We start from the raw sequence: 19,829 nt of genomic DNA, 5'->3' as shown, positions 1-19,829 counted from the left end.
ATCAAAATATCTTACCTTTTCACCTTTTATTGTCACATAAAGGAAAACATCAGATGTGGTATCTTCTACAGCACATACTTTGGCTGTCGTCTGGGTAGTAGCAACTGAGTGATGGTGTTTCAAGGACGCAGCTGCCTGTTCTTTCCTGCTCTTCTCCAGCCCAGTGTTTCCTCACTAACCCAGCATCTGGAAGAGCAAACAATGGGTGTTTTAAAAGTCTCCCTCTCACTGTAGTGGTGACAAGTTTCTGTTGATCTCCTGGGGACTTTACTTTGGCTTTGGTTTGACATTTTGGCCACCTGGACTTGAGAATTCTCCCTCCCTTTTCCACCCTCCTTTGCACATTTGTTGCCTGGGATTCTCCCTTTACAGTTCTTGCTGGACATTTAGCCAGACTCTGTGCTCTGCACTTGAAACAACCAGCAGATGATTTCTGATGGAACCTGAGGCTCTCTGCAGTGGCCTGATGCAAAGGCAATTTGCATCAAAATTCCTCCAAAATCCTTTTTGTTTCCTCTCTCAGAATTGCACCAAAACCTCATTTTATCCCTCAGAACTCCCCCAAACCCCACTTTTTCCCCTCAAAACGCTTCCAAAACTCCACTTTTTCCCTCAAGATGGCACTTTTTTACCCAGCAGTTCCCAAAAATCCCAATTTTTCCCTCAGAATAGCACCCAAAACCCACTTTTCTTCAGAAAATACCTCCAAAACCTCACTTTTTCACTCAGAACTCCAACAAAACACCACTGTTTCCCTCAAAACTGCACCAAAACCCCGCTTCTTCCCCCAGAAGTTCCCCAAAACTGCACCTTTCCCCTCAAAACTCTACCAAACCCCACTTTTTCCCCTCAAAACTCCACCAAAACGCCATTTTCCCTCTCAAAACACCACCCAAACTCCACTTTTACCCTCAGAATTTCCACAAAACCCCACTTTTCCCCTCAAAACCCCACCAAAACATTTGGTTTTTTCAAAAATCCACCCAAACCCCACTTTTTCCCTTTAAAAATTTACCAAAACCTCACTTTTTCCCTCAAAACTCCACCAAAATCCCACCTTTTCCCACAGAAATACCCAAAATTCTCATCTTTTCCCTCAAAACTCCACCCAAATCTCACCTTTTCCCTCAGAAATGCCACCCAAACCTCACTTTTCCTCTCAGATTTGCCCCCACACCTCATGTCATCCCTCACAACTCCCACAAACCCGCACTTTTCCCCTCTAAATCCCAACAGAAAACAACTTGTTCTGAAAGAATAAAATGAAATAAAATGGAGCCGGTGAGGCTAAGTCACAGCAAGGCCGACTAGGCCACGAGAAAGGATGATGAAACCAACCCTGGCCATTGCATCAGAAACCGCAGGGGCTGAGAAACATGTCTCAGAAAATTGGATCCATTGTCCCCACCTTGCCAGCAGGGCACCTGGGTTAAGGGGAAGTTGTGTGCGTGTGTTGGAATTTTCCGTCCCTCATCCCCAGCATATATAAACCCCTACCTGCAAAGCCTCGGGGCCGCCTCCTCTATCTCCTGCGTGAGATACGAGACGGCCCGGAGCTCCGCAATAAAGCTCACCTCTTGCTTTTGCAACAAGCCGGTCTCTCGTCTTCCTTGGGGTGTTCGCCGTCCGGGCTTGGAGCGAAAGCCTGCAGCTTTCAACATCACGACCAACAGTTTTTACACTCGTTGAGGCAAGGGACTGAGGATGGAAAGGACGAGCCCAGCGGTCCGCGAGGGCCGGGGCCGGCGGTGTCGGCGCGGTGTGTGTGGGGGGGCTCCGGAGACACCGACCGGGCGCGGGAAGCGGCTGCGCGGCGGCGGCTGCGGATGGAAGGGGCGGGGGGGGTCTGGCTCACTCCGTGGCGGCGCCGGCGGCGCAGCCGCTGTTACTCTCTCCCGTGTTTTCTTTATCTCCCCTCACATGCCCGATGGTGTCGAGTGTAACACGGGGTCGCCCTCCCCCACTCTCCTCTGATCATCCTGCGCTGCACACCGGCCCGACTCCGCCCGCTCGGCATTCCCCTGCGAGTCGTCCCAGGGGTAACTCGGCGGGTTGGGCTCGAATGGGAAGCAGCTCTCCCGCGGGGGCTCTGCTCCGAAGCCCCTTCGCCCTTCAAGGTCCAGCGGCACGTATCGGCCGGGCTCGGCTATACGGTCACCCAGGGCACGGCGTGTTCCCAATTTTCATGCTTATTGCCGTCCTTGCTGCATAGGACCCGAACCCCTTCGTCGCTCCGCCGTGGCGCCCAGTCGGTATATCACGTCCTTCGCGTATCACGTCGGGGTCACCATTTGCTGAAGACGACGGGAGACAAGCCCACCCTGCAGTGCAACAAGTCTCAACTTTATTTGCAAAGATACAACTCTTTTATAGATACAATAATCAGGCTCATACATATTGCAAAAGCTAAGCTCATCATTGGTTCCCAGTTAGGTGCAAACCTCACCCTTGTTTCAACATACTCCAGATACGTGTGGCTGCTTAACCGAAACTAAGCTCCTGCTTTCTCATCCTGTTATCATACAGCTCTCTTGCTCTCACGGCCTTGAGCAGGAGTCCACTATCTTATCGCTTAATGCTTACTGCCTAACCAGCTGTATTCTATCATGTCCTCTTTTCTCTAGCCAAGCCTCCACAAAACTCCCCACATAGGTGGGATCTGCCTTCCTGCTTTCTTGTAGCTCCCATACTCAGTGCTGTAACTTAACAGACACATGTATTTTTTCAATGGGAGATGAGGAGTGAAAGAGTGTGGTATTGAAGATAGCTCCCACAGCAAAGCAGCTGCAAATGTGACACCGTGCTGGCTGATAGACTGCATGGGGACCTACTTACTACTGTAGCTGGCATCTGCCTTCCTGCTTTCTTGTAGCTCCCATACTCAGTGGTATAACTTAACCGACAACATGTATTTTTTCAATGGGAGCTGAGCAGTCCAAAGGAGTGGGACTGAAGATAGCTCCCACAGGAAAGCAGCTGCAAATGGGACACAGTGCTGGCTGATAGTCTACAATGGGACCTACGTACAACTGTAGCTGGGGTCTTCCTTCCTGCTTTCTAGTAGCTCTCATACGCAGTGGTATAACTTCTACCGACAGTTTGTATTTTTTCAATGGGAGTTGAGGTTAATTATGGACGGATAAAGTTGTGATGGACCGGCTTGCACCTCCTCGTCCACATCCATAGCAAGCTTGAGCAAGGGGAAAACCGAAACAGCAGATTGTAACAGAAACAAGGTCAAAGCAAGAAGATAGGACAGGACATTAAACCAAGCGTTGTTAGAGGACTGAATATAGCATTCAATTTAGCATTGTATGATTGACTGTACTTGACTAATAAATGGTAACCTATGTAACTAACAATAATATAAAGGTAACTAAACGTAAGGTATGCATAACCATAGTGTGAGAGAAAACTAACTGAAGGCCCAACAGATGAGGTGATATTTTAGACACAATAAGGCTGATGTTTTATGCACAATAAGGATGGTGTTTAAACACAGTGAGGTTGGTGTTTAAGTTGTTACCAAAATGAAACTTTGAGGCCTTATGCATAGTGCGTGATGCTTAGTATTAACTATTCGCCATGAATTGTGGCACGTACAAAGCATTTGGAAAAGGTATAGAAGTGATGATGATGTGACAATAAATTGGAGCTGATGCACATCAGATTGGCGTCTGGTCACTCCCGTTTCACGCAACAAAGAAGAACCCCTGCACAAAGAAAAAGAAACCCTGCAGAACAGGCTGCCCAGAGGGCTTGTGGAGTCTCCTTCCTTGGAGGATTTCAGCACAAGCCTGGACACTTTCTTGTGCGACCTGATCTAGGTGAACTGAATTCTGGGGGAGGGGGTTGCTCTAGATGATCTCTAATGGTCCCTTCCAACCCCTACCACTCTAGGATTCTATGATGTCACACAGTCTAGATGCAGTACCCAGATGTGCTGTGATGTCACAGAGCACTGTTGAGGCATCCAGAGGTGATGTGATGTTATAGAGAACTGTTGCCATGCCCATGTCTGCTGTGATGTCACAGAGTCTCATTTCAGTGCCCAGATATTGTGTGAAATCTCAGAGCACTGTGTGTCCAGTGTCCAGACGTCCTGTGATGTCACAGTGCACTATTGCAGTGCCCAGATGTGCTGTCATATCACACAGCCCTGCTGCAAAGCCCAGATGTGCTGTCGCGTTACATAGTCCTATTGCAGTGCACACGTCTCATGATGTCACAGAGTACTGTTGCCTTTCCCAGATGTGCTGTGATGTCACAGAGCACTGTTGCACTGCCTAGTACTAGGACGTCGCAGAACCCCACGGCAGTGTCTGGATGTGATGTGATGTCAAACACTCTTGTTGCAGTGCCCAGATTTTCTGTGATGTCCTACAGCCCCGTTCCAGTGCCTAGATATGCTATGATGTCACGGAGCAGTGTAGCACTGCCCAGATGTGCTGTGATGCGACACACACCGCACATCCTCTGCAATGCCCACATGTACTGCTATGCCACACAGTCCTGTTGTAGTGCCTAGATGTTCTCTGATTTCACACACCCCCTTGTCATGCCCAGATGTGCTGTGATGTCACACGGTCCTGTTGCAGGGCCCAGATGTGCTATGATGTCACGGAGCAGTGTAGCACTGCCCAGATGTGCTGTGATGTCACAGAGTACCACTGCAGTTCCCACTTGTGCTGTGATCTCACAGGCACCCTAGCAATGTCCTCTTGTGATAGGATGTTTCAGAGCACTGTTGCAGTGCCCACGTCTGCTGTGATGACAGAGTCTCGTTTCAGTGCCCAGATACTATGTGAAGTCTCAGAGCAGTGTGTGTCCGGTGCCCAGACGTCCTGTGATGTCACAGAGCACTATTGGAGTGGCCAGATGTGCTGTAAGGTCACACAGCCCTGCTGCAAAGCCCAGATGTGCTGTTGTGTTACACAGTCCTGTTGCACTGTGCACATGTTCTGTGATGTCACAGAGCACTGCTGCCTTTCCCAGATGTGCTGTGATGTCACAGAGCACCGTGCCAGGGCCTAGTGATGCTGTTATATATCACAGCAGTGATTGAGTGCTCAGATGTCTTGTAATGTCACAGAGCACTGTAGCAGTGTGCAGTTGAGATAAGATGTTATAGAGCACTGTTGCAGTGCCCGGATGTGCTGTGATGTCAGAGAGTCCTGTTTCAGTGCCCAGATATTATGTGAAGCCTTAGAGCACTGCTACAGTGCCCAGACGTCCTGTGATGTCACACAGCACTGTTGCTGTGCCCAAAGGTGATGTGACGTCACAGAATACTGCCGCAGTGTCCGGATGTGATGTGATGTCACAGACCCCCATTCCAGTGCCTAGATAAGCAATGATGTCACAGAGCAGTGTAGTGGTGCCCAGATGTGCTGTGATGCAATACACACAGCACAACCTCTGCAATGTCCACATCTCCTGCAGTGTCACACAGCCATGTTGCAGTACCTAGTTGTGATGTCACAGAGACTGTTGCAGTGACAACGTCTGCTGTGATGCCACAGAAACCCGTTTCAGTGCCCAGATATGATGTGAAGTCTTAGAGCACTGCTACAGTGCCCACAAGTGCTGTCATGTCACACAGTGCCGCTGCAAAGCCCAGATGGGCTGTTGTATTACACACTCCTGTTGCAGTGCGCACCTATGCTGTGATGTCACAGAGCACTGTTAGAGTGTCCAGAGGTGATGTGATGTTATAGAGCACTTTTGCCATGCCCACGTCTGCTGTGATGTCACAGAGTCTCTCTGCAGTTGCCACATGTGCGGCAATGTCACTGAACCCCATTGCAGTGCCCACGTGTGCTGTGATATCCCCATGCAGTGTATCAGCCAGCACTGTGTCACATTTGCAGCTGCTTTCCTGAGGGAGCTATCTCCATTCCCACTCACTGGGACTCCTCAGCTCCCATTGAAATAACACATGTTGTCGGTTAAGCTCTACCACTGCGTATGGGAGCTACAAGAAAGCAGGAAGGCAGACTCCACCTATAGTGGTAAGTAGGTCCCATTGTAGTCTATCATCTTGCACTGTGTCACATTTGCAGCTGCTTTCCTGTGGGACTTATCTCCAATCCCATGCACTTGGGCTGCTCAGTTCCCATTGAAAACACACAGGCTGCCAGTAGAAGTTATGCCACTGCGTGTGGACACTACAAGAAAGCAGGTACACAGACCCCAACTACAGTGGTAAGTAGGTGTGGTAGTTTGAGCCTGGCTGGATGCCAGGTGCCCACCACACCACTCTGTCCCCCACCTCCTCAGCAAGCCAGGGAAGGGGAGAAAATAAGATGGGAGTCTCGTGGGTTGAGATAAAAGCAGTTTAATAAAGAAGCAGCAAAGCCGCGCGCGGGAAGCAAAGCAGAAGCAGATAAAGCTGTTCCTCTCCACTTCCCATCAGCAGCGATGTCCGGCCACCTCCCGAGAAGCAGGGCTGCGGTACGCGTAGCGGTTGCTTTGGGAAGGCCAGAAATGCATCTCGCCTCCCCTTCCTGCTCCTCTCCCCCAGTTTATATTCCTGAGCTGATGTCTTAGGGTATGGAATATCTCCTTGGTCAGCCTGGGTCAGCTGTCCTGGCCATAGTCCCTCCCAAGATCATGCCCACCCACAGCTATTGGTGAAGGTGTGGGAAGGAATGCTGGAGGGACAGCCCTGATGCTGTGCGAGCGGTAGTCATAATATTGATATCAACAGTAAGCACAGCACTGCAGGAGCTGCTGTGGAAAATCACTACCATCGCAGACCCACTACAGACAGTCACAGGAATGCAGACATATTACAAACACTATTGTTTCTGTGTTCAAACGAAACACACAGTCAGTAATATCAATCATGAAAACATCTCCTTAATTGTAGCATTCTTTTTTCATAAAGTGTATGCTCAAAAGACCTTGTCAACTCTTACAAGGGCTCCAAGTTTGCTGCATGTCCAATATGTTCATGTGGCTGCACAGCTTCTGAAGTTGTGTTCTATGTTCTGCATTGTCAGTTCCCAGACCTGTAGGCAAAACCTCAGATTGAACGTCGTATTCGTTAACTGACATCTTCAAGTCTGGAAGCCTGGTAACCCGGACCTTGGACGACAAAACACACCAAGTTGAAACCACAACTCATCAGTAGTCTCTCTCTAACTCTAAGCTGCTCTAAGTGAAACTGTAAACATGTACCCATTTATTGATACCTGGAAGTAATTGGTTTTCTCCCAATGTCCCAACAGGCACGTTCCCATGTTTAATTCTTCTCCAGATATTGCCATCTTTTTCATCATAATAGTGTCATAAGGAACTCGTAGTTAACTCCATGGAACACAACCAAGAGAGCAACCAAGTAAACAATCTGAGCCCTGATTACACAAGTTACAGCTGAAATACACACCACACAGAATAACTTCCTAGACCAAAATAGAAGAAGAAAACTGCTGGGGGGACACAGTTAGAAAAACTCTAAACAATAGCATGGCAATCAGAAAAAGGCTGAGATGTGCCATATAGGAAAGGAAGCTGCTAAAGAGAATTACTTCCAGTAATTCCCCGTTTCCACTGTATTTTTCATCTGAAATTGACTGAATGCTCAGATGGAAAGCAGCATCACACATTCCAAAACACTAACTAACTGTACTCTTGGACAGGACCAAGCAGCCACAAGAGGCACGTCACGATCCTGAGATGGAGGGGTGGCCTTTCTGATGAACTTGTCCAGACAATTAAAAAATAACCAACTCTTTAAGCAAAACTCATCTCTAAGTCAATCTCCTACCAACAATGTTTTGGGAGAATAGGAGAATGCTGAGAGGAAACACTCACTGCATGGAGGGCTGTTATCTTCTAGTCAGTCTTACCCAGAAGAATATTTGCCAGTGCCTTTATTACAGGCCAGGGAACTGACAGAACAATACAAACATGGCACTGACTAATATTTTCTTTTCAGGAAAACCTGAAGAGTTGGCTCTGAGAAAACCAATAATTAAAACAATTTCATCCCATGCCTGAGATTATTGCCATGAGAAGTTATCTCAGTTTACCACAGAATGGCTGTGGCTGGAATGGCCCTCTGGAGATAATTTCATCCAAACTCCCTGCTCAAGCAGGGACACCTAGAATCATGTACCCAGGACCACATGCTGGTTGCTTCTGCTTATTTCCAAGGACAGAGACTCTACTATCTCTGAGAAACCTGTTCCAGGGGTCAGACGCCACCACAGTAAATTATCCAACAGTATTACCTGAATACCGTGTGGAATCAAATTGAACTTGGAACGCACAGAAGCAAAGAAAAGAACAGGTGCTCTTGGTAAAGGAGTTTAGATACAAATATTTTGTAATGCTGAAATTCTATACCTCCCATTGGGTCAGTCCCAGTTGTGTTTCCCAAGGTCAGTACTACTTTCGCTTTGTGTAGTTCTCCTTTAACTGTTTGATGAATAGAATTAGTTACCTAAGCAAAAAAAGTCACTGCACTTGAGGTGAATTCCAACATAACTTTACAATAACTGCAATGAAACAAATCTTCCAAGCTTAAACATGACACGAGTATTAAACAAATAAAATCAGATTTTGTTACTCATTAAGGAAGGAGCTTCCTGAATGGGACAGTACTCAAACACAGTTTCATTTACAGAGGCTACCCTTCCCCCGTTGAATCCCCACAGATGCAAAAGCAGCAATAACGTTTTCTGGAAGAAGATACTGAATTCAGAAGAATTGAAGAAAAAAAATCGCATAAATCTCACTTGATTTTGCAGGAAAACAAACCAAGAAAGCTGACTCCTCAGAATCTGGCCAATAGTAGATATTTCTTGTCAATACTAATGAGGAGTTAAATTTGAAAACTAAGTTTGCAGTCCATTACTGCTTTCTTACAGAAAATAACACACAAAGAGAAATAAAAGAACATACCATTGAAAATCTGATAAATATTACCTTTGGGTTCCACTCCAGTTCATTACCAATGGGTGTCACTCTACAAAGTCCCCAGCCTGAGGTGGCAGACACTGAAACTTGGCAGGTGAGTGAAGCACCTGGTAACTTTGGACTTGACATGTTCTGCCTTCATCTATATAGTTAATTTTGACACTACAGAACATATTTTCCTTCTCTTTTGGGGAAATATCTAGCACCTGAGCCCTTCAGAGTTGGAGAGGAAACAAAGAATTATTATAGTTGTAAAGTTTCTTCACCTACTTGTGTCTAAAAAAGATTAAACTTTCACAGCACAATGTTCAATGGTGTGTACGTGGAGCCATTCTGGCTTCCCTTCAGTACAGGCAGCATGTGAGAGCTTTGATTGCATGACTTCAGCGCACCTGAATTCTAGCAAAAGACAGGACAGGAAGAAAGTGTAAGCAGCTCATCCAAAAAGGAAAGCACCCAGCAGTTCTCAGATCCAAGTACTAACCTTGAAAGGAAGCACCAGTGTCTACACACCTGCCCTCAGCAATCATTATCCAAGGTGGAGATGAGACAGACTCTACAGTACTGCTGTACAGGAAGACTATCTAGTAAAGTAGGGACTGAAAAGCCAAGTGAAGGGAGTTTTGACATACAAATTGTTACTGAGATGTGAAGAACCACTATAGCAAAGTCAAACCAGTAACCAGGAAGGTTTCATGACTATTTAACTACTAAAAATGGCAGTCTGAATGTAACAGGATTCTATCAAAACTGTTTTCAACACCACAATGACACCTTAGTAGGAAGCAACTGCTCCATCTAGAAGAGAGAATTTATATCCCATGTCTATGGACAGTGCAAATAGAGAAAATATTTGGTTCAATTGACAAGGCCAGAATATACTCATTTTTCAGGAAGTCTGCATCAACGTGACAGAGAAGGAAAAATCCTCCCTTTAACTCTTGTTAAACAGGCATGATCTTCCACTGCAACGTTTCTTCACTCCAGAGGATTGTGTTTGCTCTACTACAAAAATAATGACATTTACAGGACCTTTAATCTTTGCCTATTTTGGTTTATGTTCTAAATAGATAGAGGAAAGGAATAAACAGAACAAATGCCCTCTTCCCATAGAACAGGAGCCTCCAATGCAGGAGAAAACCTAAGGTAAACTCAGAACCACCTACAAAACAATTTTAGGTCAAGCTAAAGATTAAGTGAAAATCTGACACACACTTAAGCAACAGAGAAACTAAAAAAGCTAAAAATCTCCCAAATACCCAAGAGATGTGGAATATGTACTACATTAACATGAAGGTAATATGCTAAGGAGGTATTTAAGATGTGTTCTTGGTACACCAAACCAAGGGAAAAAGCAATAACAGTTAGACACAGCTCAGAGAAGTCATCTACTTACCTAATCTGGAGGGACAGAAGACAACAGAGGAGAGAGCAAAGCATAAGCCTTGGGCAATTATGGGCAGGAATACTAATCAAAAAAGAGCCTGAAGTTCCCTCAAGAACACTTGGGCAGGAATGACAATGAATTATGATATCCTGTCAGGCTACATGAGATTGGTCTCCAGAAAATGTTGGTATTTTGATTTTCGTAGCAGTATCTAAGAAGAGTGAAACTGATGCAAAAGTAACCACAAGAAAAAGAGTCATGAGCAAAAAATGGTTTCATGAAAGTATCCAACAGCAAAATTGAGCAAGAAAACAGAAGCAGCCATCATTGAGGCATATACCACCTTCCTACACCAGTATGGGCGGTAAGAAAGCTTGGCAATTCCTTACCTGCAAGCCCCAAATGTTTTAAGATGGGTACACAGTGGCCTTGACAATTTCTGGTATTCTTCATCTTTTAGCACCTTGGCAGTCAAACCAGGCAGTTCTGGGGGAACTTCAGCTTCTGCCTGCTGCAAATAGCGGAGGATCCCAAGTGCACCACACTCGTCATTTTCTCTTAACAGAACGACTGACTTTGCCTTTGTGATCTCTTGGTCTACAGAAGAATCCTAAAACAAAACACACACGTATTTTTAACAGCTTCTGTGTATCCACTACTTTGTGATCAAATGCACTATTAACCTGGTAACGGTTTGTCAAACCTTTATCGCATTACAGAAGTTGTCAGGCATGCTGTGTACACCATGAGCAAAGATTCTTGGAGAGGAAAACTGAAATGTGTCACACAAGTGGCATCTGTAACTTCCCAAGACTGCATGCATTCATCTGTTAAAGCTAAGCACACGGTTTATACACACTTGTAAGTGTACTACTCAAAGCATGTGAAGTGTGACATCACTTTAACAGTGGCTGTTTCCATCTCTCCATCCACTGATTTAAGCATTAAGAAAAAAGGTCCTTCCCAAACCACTTTGTCATGGTTTGCCATGACAGCCTTTTCTGGTGAGGGGGAAGGGGCTGTAAAGATGGCTCCTGGAAGAAGCTGCTCACAGCTCTCCCCAGCTCTGAGCCAGACCCACTGCTGGGGCTGAGCCAATGAGCCTCCATCATCACTTTTTAAGAGAAGCCTGAAGAGGAGGTTTCTTCCTCCATTCTTCTTTCTTCTGCCCTTTCTTCTTCTGGCTGCTGGTGGTGCAAGGAGTAGGAACAGTGAGAGAAACAACCATGCAGACTCCAAGGTCAGTGATGAAAGAGAGGAGGAGGTGTGCTGGAACAGAGACCTCCCTGCATTCTATGGAGAGAACTGGGGAAGCTGAGGTTTGTTTGCATTTCTTTAAAGACCCTACAGCAGCGGTAGAGACTCATTTTGCTAAAGCTGGCCCCAGTCCAGGGGCAGCGATTCACTTCATTAATGGCCCCGAGCCAGGGGCAGTGATTTCCTTCTTTATCACTATGGCCAGAGCAGGCTGTGTCCCGAAGGAGGGACCCAATATCCACAGCTGTAACTGTGGGGAGGAACCATATTGGGATTTATCAAAATGAGACAGAACATAGTTCAAAATGTCATCATGAATGCATTCTGTGTCAGACATTCCTGTCAGCCTTTCTTCTAGCTGGCAGAAGGGCAGGGTTTGGGCTATTTTTAGCAGAAGTAGTTAAATTCCAAATTCACAAACCTCCTTTATTCTTAGAAGTCAAGATATTTTAGTTTGTTATATCTTAATAATTAAAAACCCCACTTACCTGTGTCAAATGATGCTCACCCGATGAACAATTCTGCCTCATCTCCTGAATTAGTGAATGTCAGCACCTTCTGAAGATTACTGTGGGTAAAAGCCAGTATTTTGAGTAACACAGCGGTTCTTTCACTGTCCATACAAGGCTGTACAACCTAAAGGTGGATACAAACCAGAGGGCTGGTAATTCATGTAATCTAGACATGCTTTACTGTGTATTTCTTCTTTTAAGAAACACGAAGCATTGTTATATGTCAAACAACATTGGTAAATCCTAAATCTTCTGTTAAACTTATAATGTACAATATACAATTCTCACAAAGGGTGTGAATTTCTGACAGCTTCCAGAAGCAAAATTAAAACCCATCACAATCAAAATCTCACATCGGTATTTTCTTATACCTGTGATTTTTGATGATTTGTCAGTGTTGAAGTTTCTCACTGAAGTACCACTGAAGAAGTTTCACACTCCATAAGCACAGTGCACTACCTCAGATAGTCTTAAAAAAAGCCCCAAAACATGGACATTTGCAGTGCTGCCAAATCACTAGACTTTTCACAAAAAGTGATGTTTTTCCAGTTTCATGTCATGCTCAGAATGTCTGGTCTTAGAGACTTCCCAACATTCTCAATCCCTAAATGATTATGTTTTGAGTCACTGAAGAATTCAGATCATACTTGTAACATTTTATACAATTCTTCAGCTCTACACCACACTGACTGGAAGTTCCATGAGAAGACACCTCAGGATATACAGTAGCTTTCTCAAAATATTAGGTCAAATTAATTTCTGCACTGTGTGGCACAGAGCAGTCAAACAAGCATTTTACTAGCTCTGTCTTTGGAAAACTCACTTGTAGTTCTGCCACTCAATCAACAACCACAAAAACATTCGGAACATTCTGGTCACAAACAATAGCATTTGCAAGTACTTTGTACCAAACTCAGGCTCATTTGCACTAACAATAAAATACTGGAGAGTGCACCTTCATCTCAGGCTTAAAAAAGACCTTCAGCTGGTTCAGTGATTAACTGACACAGGTCTTCCAAGAGTTCCCTCGCTGCACTCGCGGGACGTGCAACTGGACAGTCCATTCAGCCCTGTAGCACTGCTCATGTATACTGACCTCAATCAGTGCAAACAGCAAAACAGTGTCGTGAACAAAGAGTGACACCATCCCCAAACTCTTACCTGTTGCACATTTCCGTAGATGGAAGCTTCTTCAATGGCTGTTACCACATCGCAAGGATCGTTCATGAGCTCCTTTATCTAGTGTGCTGTACGCTTATTCCAATGAGTTCCAACAGCAATAATTTGCTGTGAATACTTCCATTCTTCAGCAATAACGGGTTTCTTGTAACAATCTCATATAGTAAACACCTATCAAGAAAAAGCAGAAGTCAGTTTCTATCCTCTTATCCTGTTCCAACGAGTACGTAGCAGCAGTAAAAAGCAAACTGTTTCAGCCCACTGTTCTTTCCAGTCACAAAAGATGGAAGTCTCAGGAAAAGGAGCAGTTCAAATCTGAAAAAAAAACCAAACTAAGCCTAGGCAAAAGCAAATCCAAGAGGTCAGAGGCAGACAGCAGACTTGTCAAAAAAAACCAAACCCCAGAGCCCCAATGGTGTGTGTGCAGCATTAAATTACTTCTAACAAGTGAAACCCACTAAGACAGAGCTCACACATTCCTGGTGTACTGCTGACCTAAGTGACGTGCAGTTCAGCTGTGGAACAACAGCAGGATTTTTGGCAAAGCTCTACCACACTTTAAAGTAATATAGAGCTCTGGCACAGCTCTGAGACATCTTTCTCAACCTGCCACTAAACTTACCCCTAGCTGCAATAACATACCCTTTCTGTAACAATACTTTAGAAGAGCTACAATCAAATCTTTATCAAATAGCTCAAACATTTTCAAATGACCATTCCCCGCTGAAAGAGCATCTTTGTTTTTCCTATTCAAGACAAATGTTTTTGAGAAACTGAGAATTACCTCTCCCACAATTTTAATGTTATATCCACACTCCGTCTCAGGAAGTCCAATAGCACAACAGAAAGAGCAGTCTGAAGAGAAAACAGCAATAGCCCACTGGATAAAGAAGACATATCATCTAATTTATGACTTGATATTTGCTGCTACAAAGGCACATTTAACAGCTTCACACACAGCAAATTGGGCAACCTGTTTCCACTAAGGACTTTCTCTAGCTTATCACAGCTAGAAGCACAGCCCTTTAGTCTTATCACCAATTTTTTAATAGATAATATTAGAAGGTTAATGATTTAAAAAAAATCTGATACTGATACATCCTGGTCAACATGGAACTTGATGCTGTTCCTCTTATAAGACTGTGATCAGCTCCTTCTTTATCTGCACTGTCATTAAGACCCAAGAACACAAGAAAATGCTTCCAAGACTATTTGATCATTCACTTCTGCCTTTCATTCTACTGTTTAAACAGTGCTGCTAAGAGGAAAAATGAAGTTTCTTACAGACAAGACCTTAAAGCACATTAAAGACCCCTACACTGAAACCACTGCTACCAAATGGAACAAAAACAAAAGTCAACTGCTTTGGAAACCATCCACAGCAAAAGACAACAGCATAATGGAGCAGTAGCTTAGACCAGGGCAAGACAGGGCTCACTGATTAAAGAAAAAAACAAGGTAAAGTCTGCTTTGACTGATTACAACTCCACTTCTCCAATACTTCATTCTGCCAGAAGTATACAAATGTGAGGTTTTCAAACTTCATTTTCTTTTCAACTCTACCACTGGGGTTCAGGAAGGTGTTTGTTTTCAGTGGGTGACACTTGCTTTCAAAACACTTGCACAATTGAACAGTATTTTCCCATCTGAACATGTAAGCTATTTACCTGTTCAGGAGTATCAGAGAACAGCACCTCAACCTCATCAAGAACAAGATGGCAAAGATTACGAAACAGCGGGTGACGTTCAGACAGTCTCAGGAGGCAATATGGTGCAGGCACTATTACCTCACCTACAAGTCGGTAAAGGACAACTGTTAACATTAATTTACATTCCACATCATGACACACTAGTTTTATGAAGAAGGTCTCAACTGCATTTCAGATGCATCATCTTGAAGTTATGGGAAGGGTGTTTTTGGTTGGTTTTGGTGGTAAGGTATTTTTGTTTGGATATTTGAGTGTGTTTGATTTTTGGTTGGGGTTTTTTGTTTTGGTTTGTTTTAAATAGGGACCATATAACTCCATGTTCTGACTTCTAGTCAACAGTCATTTTAGTTCGCTTCTATTTCTTTACCCCTGTGTGTCTTTAAGATCTGAGTAGGCAAAACTGTGTTTCTGAAACACTGAAAAGTCTTTGTTAACAGCTTTACAGAGCAGGATGTCATTTCATTTCCCAACAAGACCATGGTAGAACCAGATCGACAGAAGGTAAATATTTAAATACATTCAAGCATAGCCTTTAGAAGTTTGGTTTTAACAACAAATTAAAGCCAATATTGTATCTTCCATATCTACACATGTATGTAAAAATACACACATGTAAAAATAAAACCACTATTGTAAAACCTGCCTCTAAATCAGGAACATCTATGATGAATCTTAATTCAGCATGAACCTCAGCAAACCCCTCCCACTCATTTGACTAAAAAAAGTGGTTATGAGACTTGCAAAAACACAGATCATTTTAACAGCTTTAATACTATTTACTGTTAAATACCATTAATGAAGCTTCATGCATCACTAGAGTTACAGCATCTAAGAAACAAAATGATCACTTGATAGGAAAAAGTAAAACTTCCTTTCTTACAGTTTTGTGCAACTAAGACAGCCCACATTGCATTCAAGTGTCATTCAGACGACAGGAGTATTCTTACTTCCTCAGATTTTCACACTTTTAGCTGCTTCTTTGTTCTGCCCAAGTATTAACAACATTGGATGAAGCTGTCTGGAGCATCTCTGGTATGTTTTCAGTAGCTCAAAAACAAGTTGTGCCTTCTTCCACCCAGGACACAAGATAAGTGCTAGTGGCTAGGTGTGGATGTACAAAAGAGTTACAGTAGAGCATGAGACAACTGTTTAGAATCTTAGTCATTTTACTGTTTCAGAATTTAGGGCAAAACTAAAATCCGCAAAACAAGCCTTTCAATGCTTCAAACAGAAGCTTTTAACACCATATCACCTCTTCAATGCAGATGGTACAGGCCCGAGGAACCGTGCACCAAGCTGGAGACAAATGGATGTGCAGCAACACACGGTGAAAGGTCCAAAAGTTTCATAGAAGCAGAAACATCTTGTCTGTCTTGGAGCTGTGTGAGCCATTTTCAGTGGTCCCTTACAGCCTCAGTAAGTCTATGTTTCTGTGATCTCATGCATTAGAAAATGAATGACAATGTTTTAAAAATCAAACCAGACATTTCCATTTCACTATGTAACAGCCCCTTAAAAATCAAGCTTCATCGAGTATCCAAGTGATATGACATTAACCACTTGTTAGATATTACTTGATAAATAAGTTACAGACTGCCACACTCATGCAGTCCATCTCTGTCAATGTCTAAGCAGATGGCCTAAATAACCTGGGAAGCATCATGAAGATACTCTAAGACTACATGAGATGCACCCATTCTCAACATGCACTACCTTTTGGATCATTCATTGACATTTGCACCTTAGAACACAAAGCCTGCAGTACTCTAATATATACATCCTCCACTCCTGTTTCTCAAGGTTTGTAGCAACTGCTCAACTGCAAAAGTGTAAGAATTGGTGGAATATACAAGAAAGGATTATTTCCCTGATATGAGATGGCAACTGCATCACATCCTTGAGCTATTGGTGGCCAACAGTAAGATTCAGTGGAGTTAGGGCCTAAAACTTTTTTCCAAGTAAGTTCCTACAGAAAGAGAAATAAAGAGTTCTACCTGAAAATCGTGTGCTTGAAACACCAACAAGGCAACACAAAGCAATGAGCAATTTAAAAGCCTTTGACCCACTGCATAATACATTTCCTTAACACACAATATGATAAGAGTTCTTCTGGGATGAGGACTTAAATTCTTACATCTCATTCAAATGCCATCATTTGTAGCAGTGGTTGATAGATCAGATGAAACTGTACAATTCTACAGTCTCTCTGAAGCATAATTTACTCAACCGTATGAACAACCTCCTACACATTCCTCAATCAAAATTAGCTACTATAGTATTTAGTATCTGAAAGTTAAGGTATGATATTAGTCTTAAAAATACTAAATGTAATGTATTACATTAGCATTACTCGTTCCAGATCTTCAAGAAATGATGCTGTTTCCAGAATTGATGGTGGCTTCATTTTCTTGCCAAGAAAGACAAAGTTTCTTTCTTCAAGATTTTGAAACTCTGAAACCATATGAAATAGATGACAAAGGCAATACTTAGTAAATGGGTTTGAGCTTACATCCAACTTAAAAACTATTTTTTTTGAGAAGAATTAGACAACGAAATGCTAAACACAAATGAAGTACAACTCACACACACGTCACACAGAACAGTGCTGAGACTCCTACTGTCCCCTGACTTGGCCATTGCCTCTGTTTCTTGCTTTTTTTCTTTTTGTCTATTCCCCTGCATTTTTTTTTGCCCTTCATATTTTCACAGAGGCACCACCAACTTTGCTGGCTTGCTGACCTTTGGTCTGGTCTTGTTGCTGATGTGGCTGGATTCAGTCCCTGGTGTCCCTCCACAGAGTCCCTCCACAATGACCACTCTTGTAGCCTCAACACTACTCACACCTTCCACATATATGACACACGTTTGCAGAGGTTTAAATGGAAGTTATATCCTGGAATTACCTGTTGCTCATTTTCAGTTCTATGTGTGTTCAAAGGATCAGAATTTAAGCACTGCTGAAGCCTGAGAAATATACAAATATTAAATTCAATGGAAATGCAAAAGGAAAGTGTAATCGATAAATATCACCAATATTTCTAAAATGGCACGAAACAGTTCACCTACAAAATATCTCTGATGTATTACCTGTGCCAACAAAAACCCTCAAATATGACAGAAGAAATCAAAAAGTACCATTTTGGATGTAAAATTTACTATTAGGTTTTAGGTATCTGAAAATAACCCAAAGGTTTTTTTAACCAAGACAATTGGTGGGTTCCTCAACTTCAGAAGAAAATCAGATGGGACTGCAGGAAAAAGGTGTCTTAAAGTTGCAAAAACATGAAACAATGTATCTTTGCAACAGTTAAAACTTGAATTAAAAACACCCCTCAGCTTGTTTACATATGCAGCAAGTGATTTGCAGCATAATAAAAGCCTTGCACAAATCAACTCAGTCAGATTTCATTCAGCTTGAAAACTTTATCAATCACACTAAGAATAAAAGAAGGCAACTGAATATGCTGAGTGTGCAGAAACGTGCTGCCTCATCACAGCCTTGTTTTCAAGCTACTGTTTAGAAAGAATTGCTATTTTTACTGTGGTCTGGATAAGTATCAGCAGCTTCTAATGGCCTCTTTCCCCAATACCATGTGCACACATCTTGTCTTACCCTCTGCCCTTTTAGCTGTCTAAGAAGAGTAACTGGAAACATACTACAGCTCCTAATTATCTGGCTAAACAATTGGTTCAAATATGTAACATACTGTACCATACCTGTCTGTGTGAACTGCTGGATTTTCCTTGAAAGGCAATCCTGGGATTGTTTGGACAATCTATCAAGAAAAGACAAACCCTTTTCTGGCAGTAAAATACTGTTTAAGAGCAACATTTTAGAAAAACAAGATTACTGAGCTCAAGGTGGTTTTCTTACCTAACCGAATTTTCTTCATTAAGAATCAAGCATGCAACAAGAACATCAACCACACAGGAGAATCAGTTCATGTTCACAGCTCAAGCTATAGCTTCTGGCAGCTCTTTCTTTGAAGAATCCGCCCCTGTATTCCACCAACAACTACCAAAAGCTGGCCACACAAAACCACTACACATCTTCACAGCACTAGAGCAAGTGAGCACAAAAGGAGACACAACCTGTTCAAAGTCCATCGTTGCAATCTAAAAAACCAAAACCACCAGAACCACAAACTTGAAGGACAACGTTCTCTTTTAACTAGATCAAGAGTTAGTCCCAGATTTGTTCAAAGTCCATCGTTGCAATCTAAAAAACCAAAACCACCAGAACCACAAACTTGAAGGACAACGTTCTCTTTTAACTAGATCAAGAGTTAGTCCCAGATTTGTTACAGAAAAGGACGTGATAGCTGGCTACAGTATTCCTAATCTGCCTTACAGATGCTTCACTTAATTCATTCTGACATTTGAATAGAAAATCTAACACTTACAGATGTGGTAGTTTCACTGTCATCTGTGTTGGAGCTTTGTCATGTCTTTTCAAGAACAGAACCAGATATAGCAAGATCTAGAAAGACAATTTTAAAAGATGCAGAAACACGTTTGTGATTATCTGAATCTATGAAAGGCCAGTGTTTTTACAGTTGGTTGCAACTGACTTCTTTCTCTGCTTGTCTCATTTTCTAATGGCAAAAAGAACAACCAAAAGATAGTTGTATTTACATAAAGATATGCAAATGAACCGAGGGAACAAGGACAGAGGATATTTATAGTGATTCAAGTCTGTTTTAAACAAGACAACTCACAGAAAACATTCAAGTTACCTCTGTGTAGAGAAATCCCTCTAAACTCAAATCAAACAGTAAGGTATCACTGATCAATGCTACAAGTTATTTCAACAGTATCTAATGCTTTTCAGCATATCAACAAATGACCCTGCAACTGTCA

This window comes from Colius striatus, unplaced genomic scaffold (genome assembly GCF_028858725.1).
Source record: "Colius striatus isolate bColStr4 unplaced genomic scaffold, bColStr4.1.hap1 scaffold_37, whole genome shotgun sequence".
NCBI lineage: Eukaryota > Metazoa > Chordata > Aves > Coliiformes > Coliidae > Colius > Colius striatus.
This window is presented reverse-complemented; position numbering follows the sequence as displayed.